General features: G+C 39.7%; 1 long non-coding RNA gene across 1 annotated transcript in view; it reads left to right on the plus strand.

The window, feature by feature from the left end:
• The first annotated feature begins 5312 nt into the window (after window positions 1-5312).
• Window positions 5313-13159, plus strand: part of LOC142365598 (uncharacterized) — a 29085-nt gene continuing 21238 nt past the window's right edge. Inside the window, exon 1 of the long non-coding RNA XR_012766499.1 lies at window positions 5313-5425. This is a non-coding gene — a long non-coding RNA (uncharacterized LOC142365598). The remainder of the gene's footprint in view (window positions 5426-13159) is intronic.

Raw genomic sequence — 13159 nt, forward strand, 5'->3', positions numbered from 1 at the left:
ACTTCAGTCACTTTGAAGTCAGCCAAAGCAAATTTGACAATCTAGGTGATGAAGTTTGCATGGCAGATTATAAAAAGTTGTGTTGTAAGTACGGTTATACACTATTTCCATCTTGAAACTCTACTTCAGACCTACATGATTAATAACTGGAATTTAGCTATATATATAATCTATACATAATTTAAGCCTGAGGACAGTAGGACACATTCACCTCTCTGCAACAGGAATCTGAACTGTGCAAATACAGTTTCTGGTAACCCTGAGAGTTCTTTTATGAATGTCAGTGTTTTCTGTTCTGAAATGTTTACTTAGTTACAACAGATCAGCAGTGTCAGCAACCTGCACTGACACCTATACTGATATCTAGTGTTCCTGTAGCACTAGATTGAAATAGAGGTGGTCTGCAGGCCATCACTAGATGGTTAATTTTTTTGCTTTTGCTGACAGGGTCTGTCTCTTGGTGTGAGATCTCTCGGGATACCAGAACAAAATAGACATAGTACCAGTGCAGCACTATTACCTGTACAAGGGCCTTGTGCTAAGTTGACAGTTAATCTCTGAGCTGGCTCCTGATCTGACATTAGTAGAGAAGAATAGTAGTGCTTGATCAAAATGATCTCTTCTATAGAAGATGGAGAAGAAATAAGCTCACAGCCTGCTGCTAGCTCCTCTGTTAAGCAGCCAGGAACACGACAATTCTAGAGCCAAATTTGACATTCTGCTTTTTAATGGAACATATGTTTTATAAGCAATGAGACAGCTGGTCCAAAAAAGCATATCTTGGCAGATCCCATTTCTATGGTAGTGAGACAGAAAATCAATGTGAATGGGAGTTAATTTTAAAATGACACATTAACTTAAAACTTTCACTTCCATCTAATGATATTTCATCTGTTCCTCTTGCAAGATTGATTGTTGTAATTTATAATTGTGGATTATTTTAATTTATCTATTTAGTGACAATGACAGCGCTATACCAAAGCAGTCCCATTGACTTCATCATCCACTCTCAAAAAACAGCAGATGTATTGAAGCAGAGGTTTCAAAATGTCTAAGAGGAAATAATGTGTCACACAAATTTCATCCTCCTTCCTAGTTTGGTTAAATGTATAGATTGTGGATCACAAACCCATCTACAGTATCAGGCTTGAGTTTAATTCCTTCTGGAGAAGCAAAATGAAGTAACATTTTTGGAAAAGGAGAACTATCAAAAAATCAGATATTCTGAGATGTTACTCAACAAATAGGAAACAGAGAAGTCAGTAAAAACTTTGTATACACTCATATTTTATTGCTACATCCCTAGTCATGGTCTTAAAAGGTATGCTTATTGACTAGGTGAAAGGTGTGTATGTAGGATTGATTCAAGCTTTGTTTGTATCAGTATATTTTTTCCCTCTCAACAGCACTAATTCACCTGGCTTTGTTGTGGGACATGGACGTAAAAGTCTGATTCTGGTCACTTTTCTGGGTTGCCATGAGGTTTTGAGAGGTATTATAGAAAGACAATTACAAATTATGAATTCAAATCAGAGAAACTACATTTGCACTGTGAAGTAAAACCTTTAATGTTTTCAGCGAGTAGTAAGATCTTTACCTGATATAGTTTGCTTTTTCCATCTGCACGCTCTAATAGCTAATACTTCTTTTTTCACTTGTACCTGTAATTCGTATGGGATCTGACAGTACCACTACTACAGCTACTACTCTTTGCACTACATATTCACATTAGGGAGCTACAAAGTACCACTACTACTTTAACCAGTACTACAGCTACCTAACCACATCATGGCACTATTTGTATCATCCTTTATATCTGACACAGAAAGAAAAAATACTAGTGCAGGCAACATGGCATAGCCCTTCTCATCTCCGCTACTTATTCTGTGCCATTCAAGTTCTGTGCTCCAGACCGGACTGTCTTCATAGGCAGAGCTAAGAGCTTTAATTAGACAAAGACATGTCATGGTAAAAAGTAGGCAAACTTTTCAACTCGTGCATCTGAAATAGAAGCAGCAGACTCCAAAGGTGTGTTCAAGAGAAGAAAAATTACACACAGTTTGCTGGGCTACGTAAGAGAACAGGGAGTGAAAGTGACACAATGCAGTGGTTTCGCCAGAGGAAAACGAGAAAGAAAAGCTATTTGCTGCTTTTGGAATATAGAAAGATAAGTCAGGGTCAGAGGGCTTGTGATATAACACAAAGTGGTATTTCTATTGATTTTTGGTATCCAGCAGAGTTACAAATTTTGGTTTCAATCTCATTTTTGGAAGACGTTCCTTAGTTCTTTGGTGATCAAAATTAGAACAAGTTGTCCTGATCCAATATCAGGGAGGTTTCAATGCAATCCCAGGAGACGAGATTAAGATGCAAACGGAGTCAGATGCCATGCAACCTTGTAAACTTTATTTCAGTGAACTGGGAATCGGAGGTTGGGCGGGGACAGCAGCGGGGGGAGGATGTGAGAAAGAAAGGAGAAAAAAAAAAAGGAAAGAAAGGGTGAGAGAAAGAAAGAAAGGAGTAAAGTCGAGCAACCCCAGTGGGCGAGGAAAAGAAGTGCAGGGAGGAGGGATCGGTTACCCCCACCACAGATTCGGCAATGTCCAGCGATGTCCGGTTGGCTCAGTTTCCATGCAGGCATGGAGGTTCTGGCAAGGGCAGAGTCTGGTAGCAAGGCAGCGAGGAGGAGAGCAAGACAGCTCAGAGGCGCATGTGCTGTCCTTTTGTAGGGGCATTTGCCCATGTGCCGTACGTGCAGTTCATGCCATACATGCTGCCCGCTTAGACAAGTCCTCTCTTGCCGGTCCGCTTGCTAGTCCGTGCACAAGCGCTTTCCTGCAGGCGGTTGTGGCGGTTTTTGGAGGCCAGGAAGAGATGACAACAGCAATGTCAAGACGAAAACAGTTCGTAGCAGTATTCTACACAAGTATAGAGTAAATGTTTTGTAAAAGACATCCCTCCACTGGTAGCTTCAAACTTTGAACTCTCTACTAGTAACACGGAGACAAATAACAGGAAAAACCAAGGGCTCTGCTGATCTATTGGGATACAAAAAAAGCCTCAAAAAGAGCTGTTTGGGAGCATGGGTTGTAAGCAGGACTGAAAAGGTAGTTTTTGTGTATAAAGAAGTGTTTCATCTGGAAAACAGTACAGAAATTAAAAGGTTAAGATGCTATCAGTTGCTTCTGTATGACAGAGATCAGAAAGACCACGATTTACATTATAAGGCTGAATAGAAGAGTGTTTTAATCGTACAAAATATTTTTCATTCTTCCCTTAATATTTACTACAAGCCATTCATACATTTTTCTTCCTTTATGAATGTGCTGCTTTTTTTCAAGTATGTGTTTCATGCTTATTCTTCCTGAAGGAACCAAAAATTCGGTTAAAATCAAAGTTTCCCTGTTCTTGAGGAAAAGAAGATGTAGTAAAAATGGTATTTTCTGTCAGGAAATTATTCTAATAGGAGGTTGTCACTTTTCTCTCTATATACATAGAGGAATACATATCCAAGACCTATCTTACAAGATTACACCATCAGAAAAACAGGGGAAGAAGTGAGACACACTAGTTAGCTCTCCTAGGAAATATAAGCAGAAGGCAAGGCAAAGGCTGAATCAAGGAAATAGAACCCTTTTTTTTTTCTTTTTTTTTTTTCTTTTTTTTTTTCCTTTTTTTTTTTCTTTTTTTTTTTCAGCCTTAAAAGCTGACAGGAATGTATAGCTTGATGTCTCTATAGGTTTGAGCCATCTCATATGTCAGCCATTTTCCATCTGTTATGTGTCTGTGCACTGTTTTATAGTTTGTAGTCATCTGTCAGTGTGAAAAGCAGAGGCTCATCGACCCTTAGTTCTTCAGCCTTTGGTATTTCTTCAGGTCATGATGAATGATCATCCATGTAACTACTGCATTGTGTTCACTTTCAACTGCATTACTGTCTCTGGCCATCTTGCTAATATGCAGGAATCATAGTGATGTTTCAGTGTTTAAAAAATGGGCTGTAAAAACAATCAGAGGAAGTTTTCCTACTGTCAATTTCAATGTTGCTTCAACTAATAACACTGTCTCAAATCAGAAAGGATTCAGAAAAGGTTAACATTCCAATCAGTGGACTTGTAAGGAAGGATGTATAATAGAACAATGAAGTATAACATTGTTTATGCTACATTTACTAGCTAGCTAATAAGGCTAATATCTAGGAAGTTAGCTAGTGGCACAACACAGCAACCTGCAGTTTTAAATGCTGGTTAGCAAAATCATTTGGTTTAAATTAGCATTTTTGTCTGTTATGTGTGTTAAAGTATACTTCAGACACGACAAAGAGGCAAAATGCTTCCCCTTTTAGTGAACATTTGAAATATGCAAGCTTTTGTCTGAGGCTGTAGCTGCTGGGGCAAACTGGGCAGAGAGCTACGGTGATGTTGACTCTGGTTCTCCTTGCCTCCAGGACGCATGGTGGCACAGGCACTGGGCTAAGTAGCTGTCAGGCTAAGTGTGAAAAAGCTGTTCCTTCAAGGTGTCTACAGGACACTAAACAAATACAATACCAGGACTTGGTGGCAGAAGATACCCCGTAACACAGTGCAGTCTTACAGCATTTCACTCTACCTCAGCTTTAGCTCCTCCTGTTCTGACTTAGCTTCTCCTTTTTATCTTTTCTTCACCGTGCCACTTTATTTTACTATCAGTGTAAATCATTTACTTGCTCACTCCATCAGACTTTGCTTTCTCCAGGAGATATCACAGCAGAGAGGTCTGTTAGCTCCTGGCAATCTTCAGCAATTTGGACACCTTCCCTTCAGACTTAAGCCATGCTGCTGCTTGTTGGCAATTACCTACATTCCTAGACTTCACTGCACCCTTCCAAATTTTTGCATTTTCTACTAGTTGTCCTCTACCTGAGGCCTGATTTTGATCTCCATGGCTGTTTTCTTCTGAAATTCTTTTTGCCCTGCTCACTACCATCTTGGCAAGATGCGTTTACTTCACACAGCTCTAAATCTGTAACTCCAACGTGAATCCTCCACCTCATGATGTGAGTGTAGGATGGCCTAGATCCTAAAGGATCAGAAGGAAATCACAATGTGCTTCCACCATTTCACCCAAGTATTAGCAAATACAAACTTGGTTAACTAATAAAATTAAGTAAACAACAAACTGCTTCATGTGGGTGTGCATTGGCAATTTCTGGTGTTATGCAAGATTTTTTTCCCTCTCTTTCCTGCTAGGCAGCTGATATTATCAGTGACCCGACTGTGACGTTTTCAGAGGAGAACAGAAGCTTTTCCTTATTGAAACCAGTGGAAGATTTGATGTTCGCTTACAGAAGAGTAAGTTTTCAACTGCTGTCAAGTTCTTATGAAAAAGAGATTGAAATAAAAAGGATTCAAAAAAATCCCAAAACCTACCACCTCAACATTGAAAGGTAAGTGCTCTTTCACTTTTCCTTTTTTTTTTTTTTTACTTCATTCAGTTACCCATTCCATACAGGTTAAGTGAGAAGAAAGCCAACTGCTTCACAAGAGCACTTTGGAAAAACCTATTCGAAAGCTGTCAGGAAAACCAGAGGCTCTCAAGAAATCAGACCAGTAGCAGTTACAGAAAGCTTAAAGTGTCGCTAAAAGTGTGATGCACCTTGACAAAATATAGAATTAGGAATACTTCAAAAGGCTTTAATGGTTTACATCAATATATGGCAGTCTCTGTAAACAACTCTGATTAAAGTATGACAGTCCATTGAATCCTGTGGGTACGATACAGAGTGTGAACAGTGCTCATTATGCATGCAGTAAGAATGACAGATTTCATGGTACACAGAAAATTAAGATGCTTGTAGGAAAAGATTCTGGAAAAAAAAATACAGCTCGATGAAGTCTGTTATCAGTTACATAGCCCACTGGGTAGAATGCTGAAAGAAATTTTTAAAGAACTGAAGGTTTTAATTCATAAAATGGAAAAGTAACTAAAAATTTCATGAGTATAACTGCATATAGTTTTAAAAATCACTTCTAAGGTTCAAGCTTCTGTTATTTCAGCACAATTAAATATATTTGGAAAAGTCTTCTTGAAATAAAGTTAGTGGAGGTAATTTTTATCCTTCTTCAAGGATTATTTATGTGGAAGGCAATCAGATGTTAGGGTCATCAGTGACAGTGAACTCTAATAAAGATCCATCATTTTAACTAAAAATGTTATGACAAGAATTTGTGCAAATGTCAAATATCTATCAAAATATTTTGTTAATTAAAAAACTACAGGTTGTAGAATAAAGACAGACTATAACTATTTAAAAATAGATTACCAAGAATGATTTTCATATGCATGGAACACATGAGAAATCTGGACAGATTACAGAATCACAGAATCACAGAATAGTAGGGGTTGGAAGGGACCTCTGTGGGTCATCTAGTCCAACCCCCCCGCCGAAGCAGGGTCACCTACAGCAGGCTGCACAGGACCTTGTCCAGGCGGGTCTTGAATATCTCCAGAGAAGGAGACTCCACAACCTCCCTGGGCAGCCTGTTCCAGTGCTCCGTCACCCTCAGAGAGAAGAAGTTCCTCCTCATGTTCAGACGGAACTTCCTGTGCCTCAGTTTGTGCCCATTACCCCTTGTCCTGTCACTGGGCACCACTGAAAAGAGCTTGGCCCCATCCTCCTGACACCCACCCTTCAGATATTTGTAGGCATTTATAAGGTCCCCTCGCAGCCTTCTCTTCTTCAGGCTGAAGATTGTGTTAATTGAGAGAAATGGATAGCTGCTACCAAAACAAAGGACCTTGGGAATTCACCGAGTTAATTTTGCTAAGATGAAAATCTGTTGAGTCATAGAATATCCTGACTTCGACTCAGCACCTGGCTGATGGAAATGTTCTGCTTGGCTTTCATCTAGGAAAATGATAAAATCTGAGGTGGAGTTCTAGACTTCCACAAAATAACATTGCCTGATTTGCAACCTCAGTGCAATAGAATGAAACCTGTACGCCTAAACCATATCTGAACTTCAAATTCGAGTATTTGGTTTAGAGTATTTTGACATTAAAGCTCCTAAATGTTTGCAGCCTAAATTGAAGTGTCTGGCAGTGGTGGGGAAAACACGAATTTTTCCTTACCTGAGGGGACAACTTTCTGTAATAATTGTCACTTCAAATCCCTCAAAAAAGAGAGTGAAAGGAATGCTCATAAAGATTTCTGAATCTTTGAGCAACTGTTCTGGATATTGGGTTGCTTTAGAACCAGAACAGCTTTTTAAGGGTTGGGGGAGGGAAGCACGAAACCAAAACCCATACCCTATTTTTGAGGCTGCTGGTATCCTCAGCTGAGAGTAATCCTGATGTGGTTTTAACAAACTTCACTGAAGCATCTAGAGTGAAGGTATCAGCATTAGCTGGCCAACAATCTCAACTTCTTACTGTGTCAGCAGCAAAAAAAATGTTGGCTGCAATCTCATGGGTTTTGGAAGTAAATTAAATAAATGATGAATTGTGGTTTTGGATGCTCATCTGAATGTACTAGAGCTGTAATCTGAAAGGTAATTTATTTACTTGGTTGTACTTGTGTTATGATTAATTTGCTGCAAATGTTTTGGTTCAAATACTCTCAACTGAAGGATATCTCACAGAAGAAGAAAAATCTGATATGTTTAGAACAAAAACTGTAAGACAATAAAATGCATCCAGGAGATTTTAGGCATCCACCTCATTTTATCTCAGATTGCAGTATTAGAGATCAACTTATTTATTCAGAAAATACTTACATTTCTTGAGAAAGTAAACTTCTGCTTGTTGGTTTTGTGAAGGGAATTTCAACAGTGTGCTGTGCCCTCACAGTGTCTGAAACCAAAGAGGTGGCTGTGACGCCTACTTTGTAATGCAAGGTAGTTGTAGAGAAATCTGTGTTTTTCTTAGGTTCATCTGTTTCTTGTAATTTCAAAGAAATACTACTGGTTTAAGTGCATAACCTAGAAAGTATTAATTTTTTTTTTTTTATTTACTCAATACTTCCTGAATTGTGAAGCTAGATTGCAGTGATGACTTGTCCTTGATATCAGCTGGAGTACTGCAGGAGGAGAAAATATTATTTTTATCTTACTATTTTGGACACTTTTAATTGCAGCTGAGACAGACTGATGTGGTAGAAGTCAAGTGGGATTGAAAACCAGGAGTGAATACCTGGGAAACTGTTGAGAGAGTTTCCAACTGAAGACTTTACTACAGCTCTGAAGTTCTTGGTTGATGCATTTGGAAATGTACTGAAGAGTTTGCTCTAGAGGGACCAAAATACACTGCATATATTTTTCAAAGGATTTATGGCTTTTTTCAGTAAGTTCATGGCATACTGAACAGCATAGTGATCTTTGAAGATGTAGGTAAACCTGACTTGTAGAGACCATGGCATGGGATGTCTATGTCAGGCAGACTGGAGCAGAGCTCAGGAGGTCTCAGTCCAACCTCTAATTCATAGCAGGCTCAGCTGTGAGCTCAGACCGGGTTGCTCAGGGCTTTGTCCTGTCAGGTCTTTAAAACCTCCAAGCATAGCGACTGCACAGCTTCTCTGGGTGACCTGATCCACCACCTGACTGTCCTCAGGGTGAGAAAGGGATTCCTTAACCCCAGCTTGAACCTCTCTCATTTCAACTTCTGCCCATCGTCTCTCATCCTCCTGCCATGCACCACTGGGAAGAATCTGGCTCTGTCATCCTACTAATTCTGCCAGCAGGTGCTGGGGGGCTGCTATCAGCTGCTCCCCCACTCCCCTCCAATTTTCTCTGCCCCAGGCTGAACCAGCCCCTGTCCCTCAGCCTCTCCTCACACTTTCCATCCAAGGAATTGTTGTTTTATTTCATCCAGAAACCACTGAAGGATAAATCAAGTTCATTTAGACTAAAGACGCAGTTAAAAGTTCTAGATAATGTAATATATTGGACTATATCATAGGAAATACAGGTTGTATCTGTATAGCAGTACAGCACAATTCAGTACTCTGCATTGCATTAAAGCTTCCTTAGATTTTAATTCAGCTGTTGTAAGCCCTCTGACATCCATATACCAGCAATGCAGGCTTGCCAACAGTTAGTAAGCATATAATACAGGATTTGCATTCGATTGCATTGTCTTCACTGTGACAGGGATAATTATTTATCTCTGTGATTCCAAGGCAAATGAAGAGTTCAGTACGGTTTACATGGGCCCCACAACTCACAGTGGAAAATCTGCAGGACTGAGTTTCTGCTGAAGGTCTCTGCTCTGAATGTCTACTACTTTTGAAAAATCAGCGAGGCTGAAACAGATCATATTTGTTTCAAAAATATACTAACAGTAAGATATCTAAGTAGTATACCTAGGAATATTATGGTATTAAATGTGAGACTAAATCCCATAGTTAGCGTCTCTGATTGGGAGGATGTGTAGGGGCGGAGAGGCTTAACCTTGGCAAACAACCAAATGCCCACGCAGCTGCTCATGGATCAGGATGAAGACATGGAGGTTGCTTACAAGTTACTGTCATGAGCAAAATAGACTGGACTTGGAGAAAATTAATTTAATATATTGCCGATTAAAATTGATTTGAGTAGTAAGAAAGAGAAACATTAAAATAACACCCTTCTATTTCCCTTTCCCAATTCAACTTCAGTCCTTCACCCCCACTTCTCTCTACCTTGCCCCAAACAGTCTAGGGGTGGATGGGGCAGGTTATGTTCAGTACCTACAGATTTCTCTTTGCTGCGCCATCTTTCTCACACTTTTCCCCCGCTCCAGCATGATGCTCTCTAAAGGCTGCAGTGTGGCAGCCATTAGCTTCTCCTCACAGAGTCCACCCCTGCAGCCCCCGCTGACAGAACCTGGGCATGGACACTTGATACACCGATATAAATCAGTTAATCTATCAACTGTAGGACTTAAAACTGCAATGGATTCAGCGTGACCTGGATAGGCTGGAAAGCTGGGCAGAGAGGAACCTGATGAGGTTCAACAAGGGCAAGTGCAGGGTCCTGCACCTGGGGAGGAACAACCTCATGCACCAGTACAGGCTTGGGGTGGACCTGCTGGAGAGCAGCTCTGCGGAGAGGGACCTGGGTGTCCTGGTGGACGACAGGTTAACCATGAGCCAGCAGTGTGCCCTGGCTGCCAAGAAAGCCAATGGGATCCTGGGGTGCATCAAGAAGAGTGTGGCCAGCAGGACGAGGGAGGTTCTCCTTCCCCTCTACACTGCCCTGGTGAGGCCTCATCTGGAGTATTGTGTCCAGTTCTGGGCTCCCCAGTTCAAGAAAGATGAAGAGCTACTGGAGAGAGTCCAGCGGAGGGCTACAAGGATGGTGAGGGGACTGGAGCATCTCCCCTATGAGGAGAGGTTGAGGGAACTGGGCTTGTTCAGCCTGAAGGAGAGAAGGCTGCGAGGGGATCTAATAAATGCCTACAAATATCTGAAGGGTGGGTGTCAGGAGGATGGGGCCAAGCTCTTTTCAGTGGTGCCCAGTGACAGGACAAGGGGCAATGGGCACAAACTGAAGCACAGGAAGTTCCGTCTGAACACGAGGAAGAACTTCTTCCCTCTGAGGGTGACGGAGCACTGGAACAGGCTGCCCAGGGAGGTTGTGGAGTCTCCTTCTCTGGAGATATTCAAGATCCGCCTGGACAAGATCCTGTGCAGCCTGCTGTAGGTGACCGTGCTTTGGCAGGGGGGTTGGACTAGATCTCTTCCAACCCCTACTATTCTGTGATTCTGTGATTCTGTGAGTATTTGATGGTCTATGAAGCTGACTTTTGGATGAACTGTCCTTCTTTTTCATCCCTTTTCAGCCTTGATTCAGCTATTCACTGACCTGCTACAAAGAAATACAAGTCTTCTTTCTGTAATGCATATTTTTTGTATGTTAAATGCAGTAATAAACAGATGCATCCATAGTACGTGTATTCAACTCTTCACTGTTCATTTATACCAAAATCAAGAGCAGTTTCAACTAATTTCACTCAATTGTGTCATTCTAGGAAACATCTTTCTGATGAGTATGGTACAGCTAATATGCAGATGCAATAGGAATGTTTTCTACAATGAAATGCTGTTAGACATGTCTTTTTATAAACAGTATCTTTTTATACACAGTGAGTATATTGGCAACACAATATGTTATCAAGATATATTCATCATATATTTAATTTTTTTTTTATTGTTAAAGGCAGAAAAAGGAGTTATAGGTCTCTCTGTTTAGCTTACTTTCCCAAGACTGAATGATATTATATACAAATTCTGAGCCACATTGTGGGGACTAGGTTTACAAAAGGTCGGATACCTTTATTTCCGTGTAATAAAGAAAAACAAACCAAGTAGCACTAACTCCAGATCACCTTGTCAATAAAAGAACTCTCAAGTTCATCTGCAAGCAGGATTTAATCCAGTGCTTGTTGTAAATTATTTTTATAATGAATCCATTATATTTTGTGCAGGATGGTTTTGTGAATTTCAAAAGAACTTTTTCTGTAGCTCAGCATTAAGCATTAGTTATGAACACTTAGTTAGATACATGACTGTCAACTCACCAAGTTTTATACAACAGACACTGGGATTTATAGTGCATCGAAACGACACAATGACAGTCACAGTAAAAAATGCCACAAAGATAACATGAAGAACAATGCAGAGGTTTATTTCTGTAATGCACATTTCATTTTGTACTAACTCTGTCTCAAGAATCAGCATCTACTCTGCAATTCAGAACTCTTACTTCCAAGTACATTATATTCTTCCTCTCCTAACCAAGTGCTGTTCGCTGAAATTTAAAAATGACTAACCTGGCTTGTGGTGAGCTATTTCGTTAGGCAGGCCAAATGAACACTGACTTGTATAAGTCCTGATTCTGTAGTTGTTAATCATATAACAGCCACGTGAAATAAAGGAGACCAAAGTCTGATTGGTCTAAAAATTATTCCCTGTTATCATTCTGAAAGGTTCTTTGAGGACTTATTAAGACAAGCAGAAGACACTAGTTTTTTGAAAACTCTTTTACTTGTCACCCTGTGTAACTGTCTTAGAAAGAAGTACAATAGTGTTTTTTCTTTAGATATTTAAGCCTGAAAAAATACCAGCAAAAATAATTCTATCATGATCAATGGTACAGCACAGGTCCACACTTCAGCTGGTGTCTCTATTACATGTGTACCAAAGATCTATAAATAGGTACAGGTCATGGTACTTTGACTTCTTTATATCTTTCTATGTTACCCTTATTTACAGTATTATCAGTAAGTATTCTTTGGCAGGAAGTTAAGAGTACAGCACATTCATTTCCTTGCCTGACACTAAGGCAACTACATAGGATTATTACATGAACAGAAATAAAGAGTTTTTTAGAAGACTTGGCTTACTTCTGGAGTCACAGAAGTTCATATGATTGCTCAAAGTGATTACTACTTTAAACAGAAGTTTTCTTTGACCTACTGGATTTGGCATATGGCATTAAAATGACCCATGCAGAAACAATGAACTAAATGGCATGTAAGCAGAAAGAAGAGGAAATTGAATAAAGATGATCTGATAATAGTCTTTAGGGGCATGAAAAGTTATTGCTTTGTCTTCTCAAAGATCTAAACTACACCAAAGGAAAGGAAATTCAGCTGAGGTGCAGAAATAATTATCTGATGCGAAGAGACTCAAGCATACTACAGTTCATATGAGGAGACTGTAGCATCTCCCAAAATGAAGGTATTTAAGAAGCTTAAAAATGCTTTCTCAATAATTGTATATCTGGCTAGTCCTGCATCGGGCAGAATTATAGATTCAGTAGGTCTTACAGTGATTTGATGGTAATAAAGTCTTCAGTTTGTCCTGTACAGAATTTTTTCTTTTGGGACTTCTATCTTCCTGATCTTTGAGCACCATAACAATGTCTTACACACAAGTCCTTACAGGCTTTCTTCATGTAAATTCTGTAGTTAACAGATCACTGTTAACATCATGAATCAAAATCGTAAAAGTCAACAATATTTTTCCAGCTGGGAGTTTGGTCAGGAAATTGCACAAAGAAGCATGCAAGGGTGAAAGGGAGTGATCAGTATTGTGATTCTATACACCAGTTGGTTTGACACAAAAATTATTGCATACAAAAGACATATGTTTTATACCCATTTTAATTTGATTTGATACACGGGAGAAAAGAAGCTCAAG

Source organism: Opisthocomus hoazin, chromosome 2 (assembly GCF_030867145.1).
Source record: "Opisthocomus hoazin isolate bOpiHoa1 chromosome 2, bOpiHoa1.hap1, whole genome shotgun sequence".
NCBI classification, from domain to species: Eukaryota; Metazoa; Chordata; class Aves; order Opisthocomiformes; family Opisthocomidae; genus Opisthocomus; species Opisthocomus hoazin.